The 11,935-nt window shown below is 41.4% G+C and overlaps 1 non-coding gene across 1 annotated transcript; it reads left to right on the forward strand.

Moving 5' to 3' along the window:
• Positions 1 to 1,435: 1,435 nt before the first annotated feature.
• LOC130951278 (small nucleolar RNA R71) lies at positions 1,436 to 1,543 on the forward strand. The gene has a single exon (XR_009073904.1). It is a non-coding gene; the product is annotated as a small nucleolar RNA R71 (small nucleolar RNA).
• The last annotated feature ends 10,392 nt before the right edge of the window (positions 1,544 to 11,935 follow it).

Genomic DNA, 11,935 nt, shown 5'->3' on the forward strand with positions numbered 1-11,935 from the left:
CATCAATCACAGCCTTTGCTGTGGCTAGGAAGGGTCTGCCAAGGATGATGGATTCATCCATGCACTTCCCAGTCTCTAGGACTATGAAATCAGTAGGGATGTAATGGTCTTCAATCTTCACCAAAACATTCTCTACAAGTCCATGACCTTGTTTTCTTGAATTGTCTGCCATCTCTAATGAGATTCTTGTAGCTTGCACCTCAAAGATCCCTAATTTCTCCATTACAGAGAGGGGCATGAGGTTTACACTTGACCGTAAGTCACAAAAGGCCTTCTTGAAGGTCATGGTGCCTATGGTACAAGGTATAGAAAACTTCCCAGGATCTTGCCTCTTTTGAGGCAGTTTCTGCCTAGACAAGTCATCCAGTTCTTTGGTGAGCAAAGGTGGTTCATCCTCCCAAGTCTCATTTCCAAATAACTTGTCATTTAGCTTCATGATTGCTCCAAGGTATTTAGCAACTTGCTCTTCAGTGACATACTCATCCTCTTCAGAGGACGAATACTCATCAGAGCTCATGAAAGGCAGAAGTAAGTCCAATGGAATCTCTATGGTCTCATTTTGAGCCTTAGATTCCCATTGTTCCTCATTGAGGAACTCAGAGGAGATTGGTACACGCCCACTGAGGTCTTCCTCAGTGGCGTCCTCCTCCTCTCTTTCCTCTCCATATTCGGCCATGTCTATGGCTTTGCACTCTCCTTTTGGATTTTCTTCTGTATTACTTGGGAGAGTACTAGGAGGGAGTTCAGTAATTTTCTTGCTCAGCTGTCCCACTTGTCCTTCCAAATTTCTAATGGAGGACCTTGTTCCATTCATGAAACTTTGAGTGGTCTTTATTAGATCAGAGACCATTGTTGCTAAGTCAGAAGTATTCTGCTTAGAACTCTCTGTCTGTTGCTGAGAAGATGATGGAAAAGGCTTGCCATTGCTAAACCTGTTTCTTCCACCATTATTGTTATTGAAACCTTGTTGAGGTCTCTATTGATTCTTCCATGAGAGATTTGGGTGATTTCTCCATGAAGAATTATAGGTGTTTCCATAGGGTTCTCCTAGGTAATTCACCTCTTCCATGGAAGGGTTCTCAGGATCATAAGCTTCTTCCTCAGATGAAGCTTCCTTAGTACTGTTTGGTGCATTTTGCATTCCAGACAGACTTTGAGAAATCAAGTTGACTTGTTGAGTCAATATCTTGTTCTGAGCCAATATGGCATTCAGAGTGTCAATCTCAAGAACTCCTTTCTTCTGACTAGTCCCATTGTTCACAGGATTCCTTTCAGAAGTGTACATGAATTGGTTATTTGCAACCATTTCAATCAATTCTTGAGCTTCTGCAGGCGTCTTCTTCAGATGAAGAGATCCTCCAGCAGAGCTATCCAAGGACATCTTGGATAGTTCAGAGAGACCATCATAGAAAATACCTATGATGCTCCATTCAGAAAGCATGTCTGAAGGACATCTTCTGATTAATTGTTTGTATCTTTCCCAAGCTTCATAGAGGGATTCTCCATCCTTCTGTCTGAAGGTTTGGACTTCCACTCTAAGCTTACTCCATCTTTGTGGTGGAAAGAACTTTGCCAAGAAGGCATTGACTAGCTTTTCCCAAGAGTCCAGGCTTTCTTTAGGTTGAGAATCCAACCATATTCTAGCTCTGTCTCTTACAGCAAAAGGGAATAGCATCAGTCTGTAGACCTCAGGGTCTACCCCATTAGTCTTGACTGTGTCACAGATTTGCAAGAATTCAGCTAAGAACTGATGAGGATCTTCCATTGGAAGTCCATGGAACTTGCAATTCTGTTGCATTAGAGAAACTAATTGAGGCTTAAGCTCAAAGTTGTTTGCTCCAATGGCAGGGATAGAGATGCTTCTCCCGTAGAAATCAGGAGTAGGTGCAGTAAAGTCACCCAGCACCTTCCTTGCATTGTTGGTATTGTTGTTGTTTTCGGCTGCCATGGGTTCTTCTTCCTTGAAGAATTCGGTCAGGTCCTCAATAGAGAGTTGAGTCTTAGCTTCTCTTAGCTTTCGCTTCAAGGTCCTTTCAGGTTCAGGGTCAGCTTCAACAAGAATGCCTTTGTCTTTGTTCCTGCTCATATGAAAGAGAAGAGAACAAGAAAATATGGAATCCTCTATGTCACAGTATAGAGATTCCTTGAAGTGTCAGAGGAAAAGAAAAATAGAAGAAGAGAAGGTAGAAGAATTCGAACTTGATTAGATAGAGTTCGAATTGTGCATTAAGAAGGAGTAGTACTCCATAAATAGAAGGATGTGGGAAGGAGGGAAGAGAATTTTCGAAAATTCAATTAAAAAGATGTTAATAATTTTCGAAAATTGAAAGTGGAAAAGAATTAAAGTGATTTTTGAAAAAGATTTTGAAATTAGAATTTAAAAAGATTTGATTGAAAACTATTTTGAAAAAGATGTGGTTGAGAAGATATGATTGGGTAAAAAAATGTGATTGAGAAGATATGATTTGAAAACAATTTTAAAAGATATGATTTGAAAACAATTTGAAAAGATATGATTTAAAAAAATTTGATGACTTGCCTAACAAGAAAAGATATGATTCAAACATAAAACCTTTCTTAATAGAAAAGGCAAAAAAAATGTTCAATCAAATCATTAATTGTTAGTAAGTATCTTTGAAAAAGGAAAGAAATTGATTTTGAAAACATTTGATTGAAAAGATATGATTTGAAAAAGATTTGATTTTGAAAAACTTTGAAAACTTGAAAAAAAATTGATTTGAAAACAAAATTCTCCCCCTAGCACCATCCTGGCGTTAAACGCCCAGAATGGTATACATTCTGGCGTTTAACGCCCAAAATGCACCCTTTTTGGGCGTTAAACGCCCAACCAGGTACCCTGGCTGGCGTTTAAACGCCAGTCTGCCTTCTTCACTGGGCAATTTTGAATGCCCAGCTTTTTCTGTATAATTCCTCTGCAGTATGTTCTAAATCTTCAATTCCTTGTATTATTGACTTGAGAAGACACAAATAAAAAATATTTTTGGATTTTTAATAATCAAAATGCAACAAGAATCAAATAACAATGCATGCAAGACACCAAACTTAGCAGTTTGTATACTACTGACACTATATGAGACATATAAACACTCAAGCCAGAAGAATTCAAAGATCAAACAAAGAAATACATGCATGGATTCGAAAAGTATAACAAAAACATGCATTGACACCAAACTTAAGATGAGACACTAGACTTAAGCAAGAAACATCAAATATTTTTGGTTTTTTTATGATTTTGTAAATTTTTTGTGTTTTTCGAAAATTAAGTGGAAAAAGATATCAAAATTCTTAATGAGAATTCCAGGAATCAGTGCAATGCTAGTCTAAGACTCCGGTCCAGGAATTAGACATGGCTTCTCAGCCAGCCAAGCTTTCAAAGAAAGCTTCGGTCCAAAACACTAGACATGACCAAAGGTCAGCCAAGCCTTAGCAGATCACTGCTCCAAAAGCAAGATTGATTAAAATCAACAAGCTCTTGTGGTGATAAGTTGAAACCTCGGTCCAATCAGATTAGACATGGCTTCTTAGCCAGCCAGATTTCAACAAACCATCATGAAACTCTAGAATTCATCTTCAAGAATTTCGAAAAAAAAATAAATACCTAATCTAAGCAACAAGATGAACCGTCAGTTGTCCAAACTAGAACAATCCCAGGCATTGTTACCAACAGCTTGCTCAAAACTTGAACAATCCCCGGCAACGGCGCCAAAAACTTGGTGCGCAAAATTGTGATCACTACAACTTCACACAACTAACCAGCAAGTGCACTGGGTCGTCCAAGTAATACCTTACATGAGTAAGGGTCGATCCCACGGAGATTGTTAGCATTGAAGCAAGCTATGGTCATCTTGTAAATCTTAGTCAGGTAAACTCAAATGTATATGATGATGAATGAAAATAATATAAAGATAAAGATAGTGATACTTATGTATATCATTGGTGTAAGAGCTTCAGACAAGTGTATGAAGATACCTTCCCTTCCGTCTCTCTGCTTTCCTACTGCCTTCATCCAATCCTTCTTACTCCTTTCCATGGCAAGCTCGTGTAGAGTTTCACTGTTGTCAGCAGCTACCTCCCATCCTCGCAGTGAAAGCTAATGCACGCACTCTGTCACAGTACTGCCAATCACCGGTTTGGTTCCCTCCCCTACCGGAATAGAATCCCTCTTTTGCGTCTGTCACTAACGCCCAGTAGGTTACAGGTTTGAAGCACGTCACAGTCATTCAGTCATTGAATCCTACTCAGAATACCATAGACAAGGTTAGACCTTCCGGATTCTCTTGAATGCTGCCATCAAGTCCTGCCTATACCACGAAGACTCTGATCTCACGGAATGGTTGGCTCGTTTGTCAGGCGAGCACTCGGTTGTCAGGCGATCAACCATGCATCGTGCAATCGGGAATCCAAGAGATATTCACTAAGCCTCAGATGCTTGTAGAACAAGAGTGGTTGTCAGTCACCTTGTTCATGAGTGAGAATGGTGATGGGCGTCAATCATCACCTTCATCATGTTGAAGAACAAGTGATATCTTGGACAAAGAACAAGCGGAATTGAATGGAAGAACAATAGTAATTGCATTAATACTCGAGGTACAGCAGAGCTCCACACCTTAATCTATGGTGTGTAGAAACTCCACCGTTGAAAATACATAAGAACAAGGTCTAGGCATGGCCGAATGGCCAGCCTCCCAAAGAGGGTTCAATCATCAAAAACATGATCAAAAGATTAAAATACAATAGTAAAAGGTCCTACTTATAGAAAACTAGTAGCCTAAGGTGTACAAAGATGAGTAAATGACATAAAAATCCACTTCCGGGCCCACTTGGTGTGTACTTGGGCTGAGCAATGAAGCATTTTCGTGTAGAGACTCTTCTTGGAGTTAAACGCCAGCTTTTATGCCAGTTTGGGCGTTTAACTCCCATTTAGGTGCCAGTTCCGGCGTTTAACGCTGGAATTTCTGTAGGTGACTTTGAACGCCGGTTTGGGCCATCAAATCTTGGGCAAAGTATGGACTATTATATATTGCTGGAAAGCCCAGGATATCTACTTTCCAACGCCGTTGAGAGCGCGCCAATTGGGCTTCTGTAGCTCCAAAAAATCCACTTCGAGTGCAGGGAGGTCAGAATCCAACAGCATCTGCAGTCCTTTTGAGTCTCTGGATCAGATTTTTGCTCAGATCCCTCAATTTCAGCCAGAAAATACCTGAAATCACAGAAAAACACACAAACTCATAGTAAAGTCCAGAAAAGTGAATTTTAACTAAAAACTAATAAAAATATACTAAAAACTAACTAAATCATACTAAAAACATACTAAAAACAATGCCAAAAAGCATACAAATTATCCGCTCATCAGGCATCAGTAAATTTTGCTAGCTGAGATGAAAAGTTAGCCTCAAAGTTAGACCCCTAACTTTAACCCTAACTTTTCCCCCAACTTTTACTCAAGCTTTCATGATTCCAACCCGGTTCAATTCGGTTCTTCTCCAAACTCCAAGAGCAATCAACCAAGGCCTCTCTCAACCCAATTCCATCAAGAGAAAGGGCCCATGATCATCACTCAAAGGCACGAGAGATAGACAGAATAGAAATTTCATTTTTAGTTGTAATTTGTTTGGAATTTCATTTTCATTTTGTAAAGCCTATATATGGCATCATTTTCATATTTGTTGGGAGGCTGGCTCCATTAGGGAGCACTAGGAGTAGTAGTAGAGAGCTCTCTCTTTAATTTGTTTTTGAGTCTTGGGTTGGAGAATTGAAGGAATTCTGTTTCAATCTCATCCTAAGATCTCTCTGCTTTATTTACTGCACACTTGAATTTCAGTTTCGGTTAATTGCTTCTTCATCTACTCCTTCTGCACTTTACATTTCTTTAATTTCTTTGCAATTGTTCTTGTTGGATCTAGGAAGGCATTGAGATCTAGACTTAGTTTTCTAGTCTCTTGGGTCCTGAGATCCGGATTCCCCATTTACCACTCTCTGTTTATTATTTCCATGCTCATTTACTTTGCTGTTTAAGATCCGGTTTGATCCAAGCCATTCTTTAATTCTCTGCTTGTTGCAATTTTACTTTTCCTTCTTCAATTTCTGCACATCCAACTCCCAATTCCCTTTACAATTTCATGCAATTTATAATTCTTGCAATTTAAGAGTCTTGAAATTTACATTTCTTGCTCTTTAAGTTACTTACCAATTTACATTCTGCACCTTTAATTCTTGCAATTTACTTTCTGTCGGTCACTCTTCACACAATTCACCAATGTTAGCTTGACTAAACTAATCACCCACTAAAATTGCTTGATCCATCAATCCCTGTGGGATCGACCTCACTCCCGTGAGTTATTATTACTTGATGCGACCCGGTGCACTTGCCGGTTAGATTGGTGTTGTTTTGGGAGAGATTCTTGTCTCCACCAAAATAATACTCATCACATACCTGAATTTTTCATATTGGACCTTGTCAAGATGTTTCTCGTATTCTTCTTGCTTGGTCTTAATAGAAACAATTTCTTGAATGATTTGTTGTTGTTCTTGCTGGGCAGTAGTCAGAGGTACACCTATTTCAGCCCTTCTCTCGCGTACTTTGGCAAGCTTTTTATTAATTTAGGCCAATTTTATTTCGAGTCTTATCTCTTCCTTGTCATAAAAAGTTTGAATAGAAATAGCGTGAGAGATTCTCAGATCTAATTCTTCACGAGAAGCTTTTTTCGGTTGAAAAGCAAATGCACACTTATCTACTTCAATTTTGATCCTAGCCTCTTTATTTTCGATCTCTTGGAGTTTATTTTGAAAAACTACATTATTGTTGGCAAGCTGTTTGAATTGTTGGATTATGGCAGAATACAGAATAGAAGCCCAAAATTCAAAGGTAGAATTCAAAAGATCATATAAAAGCTGGTTGAGAAGGGCATCTTTGATCCATACAGCAGGTGGATGATCCAAGAGTTTAAGAAATGACCAAAGTTTTTTTCGAGTATCAACATCCAACTTGAATGGAGGACTAAATGAAGAAGGTCTAGGAAGTGTTGGAGCAGGAATAGGCACTTCGTCCTCTTGGATAACTCGATTTAAGATGGAGATCAGGTTAGCCAATGTAGCACTTGTGAGTGTGGTAGAAGCGCCTGAATTTCCAGATCCTTGTCCAGGAGGAGTTTGAAATCCAACCTGTTGAGGGGGACTGGAGAGTCCTTGGGGAGTTTCCAAGACTCTAGATCGAGGCGAATCTGAATTGGTAGTTTCAGCAACTCTAGAGACAGAGTCGGAGTTTGGAGCCACTTGGTTTTCACCAGAAAGTGCAGTCTGATTGTTTGGTAAAGTTGGCCCAAGTATCTAAGTCTGTGTTGGAGAATGCTGTGAAGGATTTTTTGTCAAATCAACCACCTGTGTTACATGAGGAGGTGGAAAGGCAGTTGAAGTGGCTGAATGGACCTTGTAACTTGGATTGAATCATGGGATGTGGAGTGTCCTTGATCATGATGTTGTTGTATAAGTGGTTGATTAGACGCTAAAGGAGATGTGATTGAGTGAGCAGTAGTGGAGGGCTGATATGAAAGGTACACATTTATAAGTTAAAATTTATCCTAATTTAAACGAGATATATGTAGAAATGATAATGTTACCAGAATGAGTGTTGGCTTTCGAATCAATTGAGGACCAGGATCTGAATCAGCTGTATCCTCTGATTGAGAGGAAGTAGCAAGGATATTCCGAATGGTTTGTTCATTTCCATCAGAACTCTCACTCGATGGTTGCAGCCGTAACTGATAAAAACTCAAAATTAAGAGTTGTTAAGTAAATGCAATTCTCAGAAAATTTCGAGTTAAAGTTGCATGAATATGAATAAAAATGGTTACCCTTCTAGAGGTCCTGGTAGGAGTCATTTGACTTTTGTGTGGTGGTTGTCGTGAGGAAGCTGTAGTGTTAGTTTTTCTTTTGAGGATTCTTTTAGGGGAACTTTCAACAGCAGGGGCTGTTCGAATAATAGATTGCTGGTGCGCGGAATTGTGATCATCAATGGCGCCATCAACATGGTACGCTCAATTGCAATCTCAACTCTTTATCACAACTTCGCACAACTAACCAGCAAGTGCACTGGGTCGTCCAAGTAATAAACCTTACGCGAGTAAGGGTCGATCCCACAGAGATTGTTGGTATGAAGCAAGCTATGGTCATCTTGTAAATCTCAGTCAGGCGGATTCAAATGGTTATGGAGGATTAATGATTAAAAGATAAATAAAACATAAAATAAGGATAGAGATACTTATGTAATTCATTGGTGAGAACTTCAGATAAGCGTATGGAGATGCTTTGTCCCTTCCGTCTCTCTGCTTTCCTACTGTCTTCATCCAATCCTTCTTACTCCTTTCCATGGCAAGCTGTATGTTGGACATCACCGTTGTCAGTGGCTACAGTCCCGTCCTCTCAGTGAAAATGTTCAAGGCGCTCTGTCACAGCACGGCTATTCATCTGTCGGTTCTCGATCATGTCGGAATAGAATCCAGTGATTCTTTTGCGTCTGTCATTAACGCCCCACAATCGCTAGTTTGAAGCTCGTCACAGTCATTCAATCCTTGAATCCTACTCAAAATACCACAGACAAGGTTTAGACTTTCCGGATTCTCAAGAATGCCGCCATTAATTCTAGCTTATACCACGAAGATTCTGATTAAGGAATCCAAGATATAAACATTCAAGCCTTGTTTGCTTGTAGAACGGAAGTAGTTGTCAGACACACGTTCATAAGTGAGAATGATGATGAGCGTCACATAATCATCACATTCATCATGTTCTTCGGCACGAATGAATATCTTAGAACAAGAATAAGCTGAATTGAATAGAAGAACAATAGTAATTGTATTAATACTCGAGGTACAGTAGAGCTCCACACCTTAAGAACAAGGTCTAGGCATGGTTGAATGGCCAGCCTCCCAAAGAGGGTTCAATCATAAAAACATGATCAAAAGATTTTTCAATACAATAGCAAAAAGGTCCTATTTGTAGAGAACTAGTAGCTTAGGGTTTACAAAGATGAGTAAATGACATAAAAATCCACTTCCGGGCCCACTTGGTGTGTGCTTAGGCTGAGCATTGAAGCTTTCATGTGTAGAGACTTTTCTTGGAGTTAAACGCCAGCTTTTGTGCCAGTTTGGGCGTTTAACTCCCATTCTTGTGCCAGTTCCGGCGTTTAACGGCAGAATTCTTGAGCTGACTTGGAACGCCTGTTTGGGCCATCAAATCTCGGGCAAAGTATGGATTATTATACATTGCTGGAAAGCCCAGGATATCTACTTTCCAACGCAATTGAGAGCGTGCCAATTGGGCTTCTGTAGCTTCAGAAAATCCACTTCGAGTGCAGGGAGGTCAGAATCCAACAGCATCTGCAATCCTTTTCAGCCTCTGAATCAGATTTTTGCTCAGGTCCCTCAATTTCAGCCAGAAAATACCTAAAATCATAGAAAACACACACACTCATAGTAAAGTCCAGAAAGTGAATTTTAACTAAAAACTAATAAAAATATAATAAAAACTAATTAAAACATACTAAAAACATACTAAAAAAATGCCAAAAAGCGTATAAATTATCCGCTTATCACAACACTGTTCATACCCTGACCGAGCTCTCCAAACTCGGGAAGTTCGCAGAAGGTCCGACCTCGTCCCAAAGGCCCACGCCTGAGGTCGGACCTCGGACAAATAAAGAAGAAAGGCCCAAAACGAAGGAACATAGCCCAATCTAAAGGCGGCTAAAAGCCCAGAAAGATAAAGGCGGTTCCCTTGAAGATAAGATGACCTCACTTAAAGATAAGATAAGATAACTAACTTATCCTATCCACAGGAGGCCACATCTCACCATTATAAATACACTGGAGCACCCAGGTATAACTCATACTCTAATTCTACTCAATATCTGCTTGGACCCATGCTAACTTAAGCATCGGAGTGTCATTGCAGGTACAACCCCCCGTCGCTCAGCACACCAAGCTCGGGTCACGGAACCCCTACCTCGGGTCTTGCCAGACGACCGAGCTACACGTTTCAGGTAACCCTCGGAACATTGGCGCCATTGGCGGGGACCTGGAAGTCATCCCTTTACCATGGCGGATGACCCTCCCAACAATAACCACGCTACATCAGAACAAGAAGAGGAAATTGACACCGGAGAACGACCGGACAGCCCTCTATCACCACACACTCCAGGAGGAAACAAACAGAATCGCCCAAGTACATCACTCCCAAACAAAGATCCACAAAATCCCGAAAGAGAAAAGAGCTCGGAAATTCTAGAAGCAGTCCGGGCACAACAAAACCGACTGAAACAACTCGAAGAGGACATAAAGAAGCAAAAAGAAACCGAACAAGATCTGAGAAGGGAGGCTCGCAAGCGCAGAGAATTAGAAGAAAAACTACGGAAAATAGAGGCCAACCTGAAAGATCGAACAGAACGCGACACCACCCCCGAAGACAATCATGATCCCTTCACAAAAGAGATCATGAAGGAGAAGGTACCGCGAAACTTCAAACCACCCGATATGGATCTCTACGACGGCACCACCGATCCAAGTCACCACCTCAGCAACTTCAGAAGCAGAATGTACCTAGTCGACGCCTCCGACGCGATTCGGTGCAAAGCCTTCCCCACCACTCTCACCAAGTCAGCCATGAGGTGGTTCGACAACCTGCCACCGAGATCAATCACCAGCTTCGAAGACCTAACTAAGAAATTCCTAACAAGGTTCTCCATTCAAAAGGACAAGGCAAAACATGCCCCCAGTCAACTCGGGATCAAACAAGGTAACCAAGAAACTCTCCGAGAATACATGGAGCGATTCAACAAAGCCTGCCTGGACATACAACACTTGCCCACTGAAGCAGCTATCATGGGATTGGCAAACGGCCTAAAGGAAGGACCGTTTAGCCAATCCCTCTCCAAACGATACCCGACCTCCCTATACGAGGTGCAGGAGCGGGCAGAAAAATATATCAATATGGAGGAAACCTCCCAGCTAAGAGACTCTTCTAGGAAGGAATCAACCTACCCACTCCGAGATCGGGATCAAGAACAGAAGAAGAAAGAAGAACCCAACTCGGACAAGCCACGGAAGTACCACAGCTATACCCCCCTCCGAGTCTCCCTGGTAGACATCTACAGAGAAGTATGCCACACCGAAAAGATCCCACCACCCCGACCTCTAAAATACAAAAGAGCGGGGAGAGATCGGTCCGAATACTGCGAATATCACAAGCTCTACGGTCATTCTACCAACGACTGCCACGACCTAAAGAATGTTATAGAAAAGCTAGCCAGAGAAGGAAAGCTCGACAGATACATAGCAGAGAAAGGAGAAGAGACCAGGAAGAGAAGACGAGGAGACAATGAAGGTCGGGCCGAACAAGTCCCGCGAACCCCTGAAAGACACGTTCACATGATAAATGGAGGTTTCGCAGGCGGAGGAGCATCCCGATCTTCGCGAAAAAGACACCTCAAAGAAATCTATCATGTCCGAGAAGACAGTCCCCTGCCCGAGTTACCCACTATCTCATTTACCCGAGAAGATGCTCAAGGGATAATACCCGGGCACGACGATCCAATGGTGATCACCGTTATTCTAGCAAACGCCAACTTACATCGAACCCTGATTGACCAGGGAAGCTCAGCAGATATCCTGTTCAAAGCGGCCTTCGACAAGCTCGGACTTGAGGAAAAAGAGCTAAAAGCCTATCCCACCGACCTATTTGGGCTAGGGGACACCCCGATCTATCCCTTAGGATACATCTCGCTACACACTACCTTTGGAAGAGGTGAGCAATCTAAAACATTAAGCATCGACTACATTGTAGTCGACGTCACTTCAGCATACAATGCCCTCATTGGGCGACCAACCTTAAACAGACTGGCAGCTATAGTCTCGACCCCACA

Source organism: Arachis stenosperma, chromosome 1 (assembly GCF_014773155.1).
Source record: "Arachis stenosperma cultivar V10309 chromosome 1, arast.V10309.gnm1.PFL2, whole genome shotgun sequence".
NCBI classification, from domain to species: domain Eukaryota; kingdom Viridiplantae; phylum Streptophyta; class Magnoliopsida; order Fabales; family Fabaceae; genus Arachis; species Arachis stenosperma.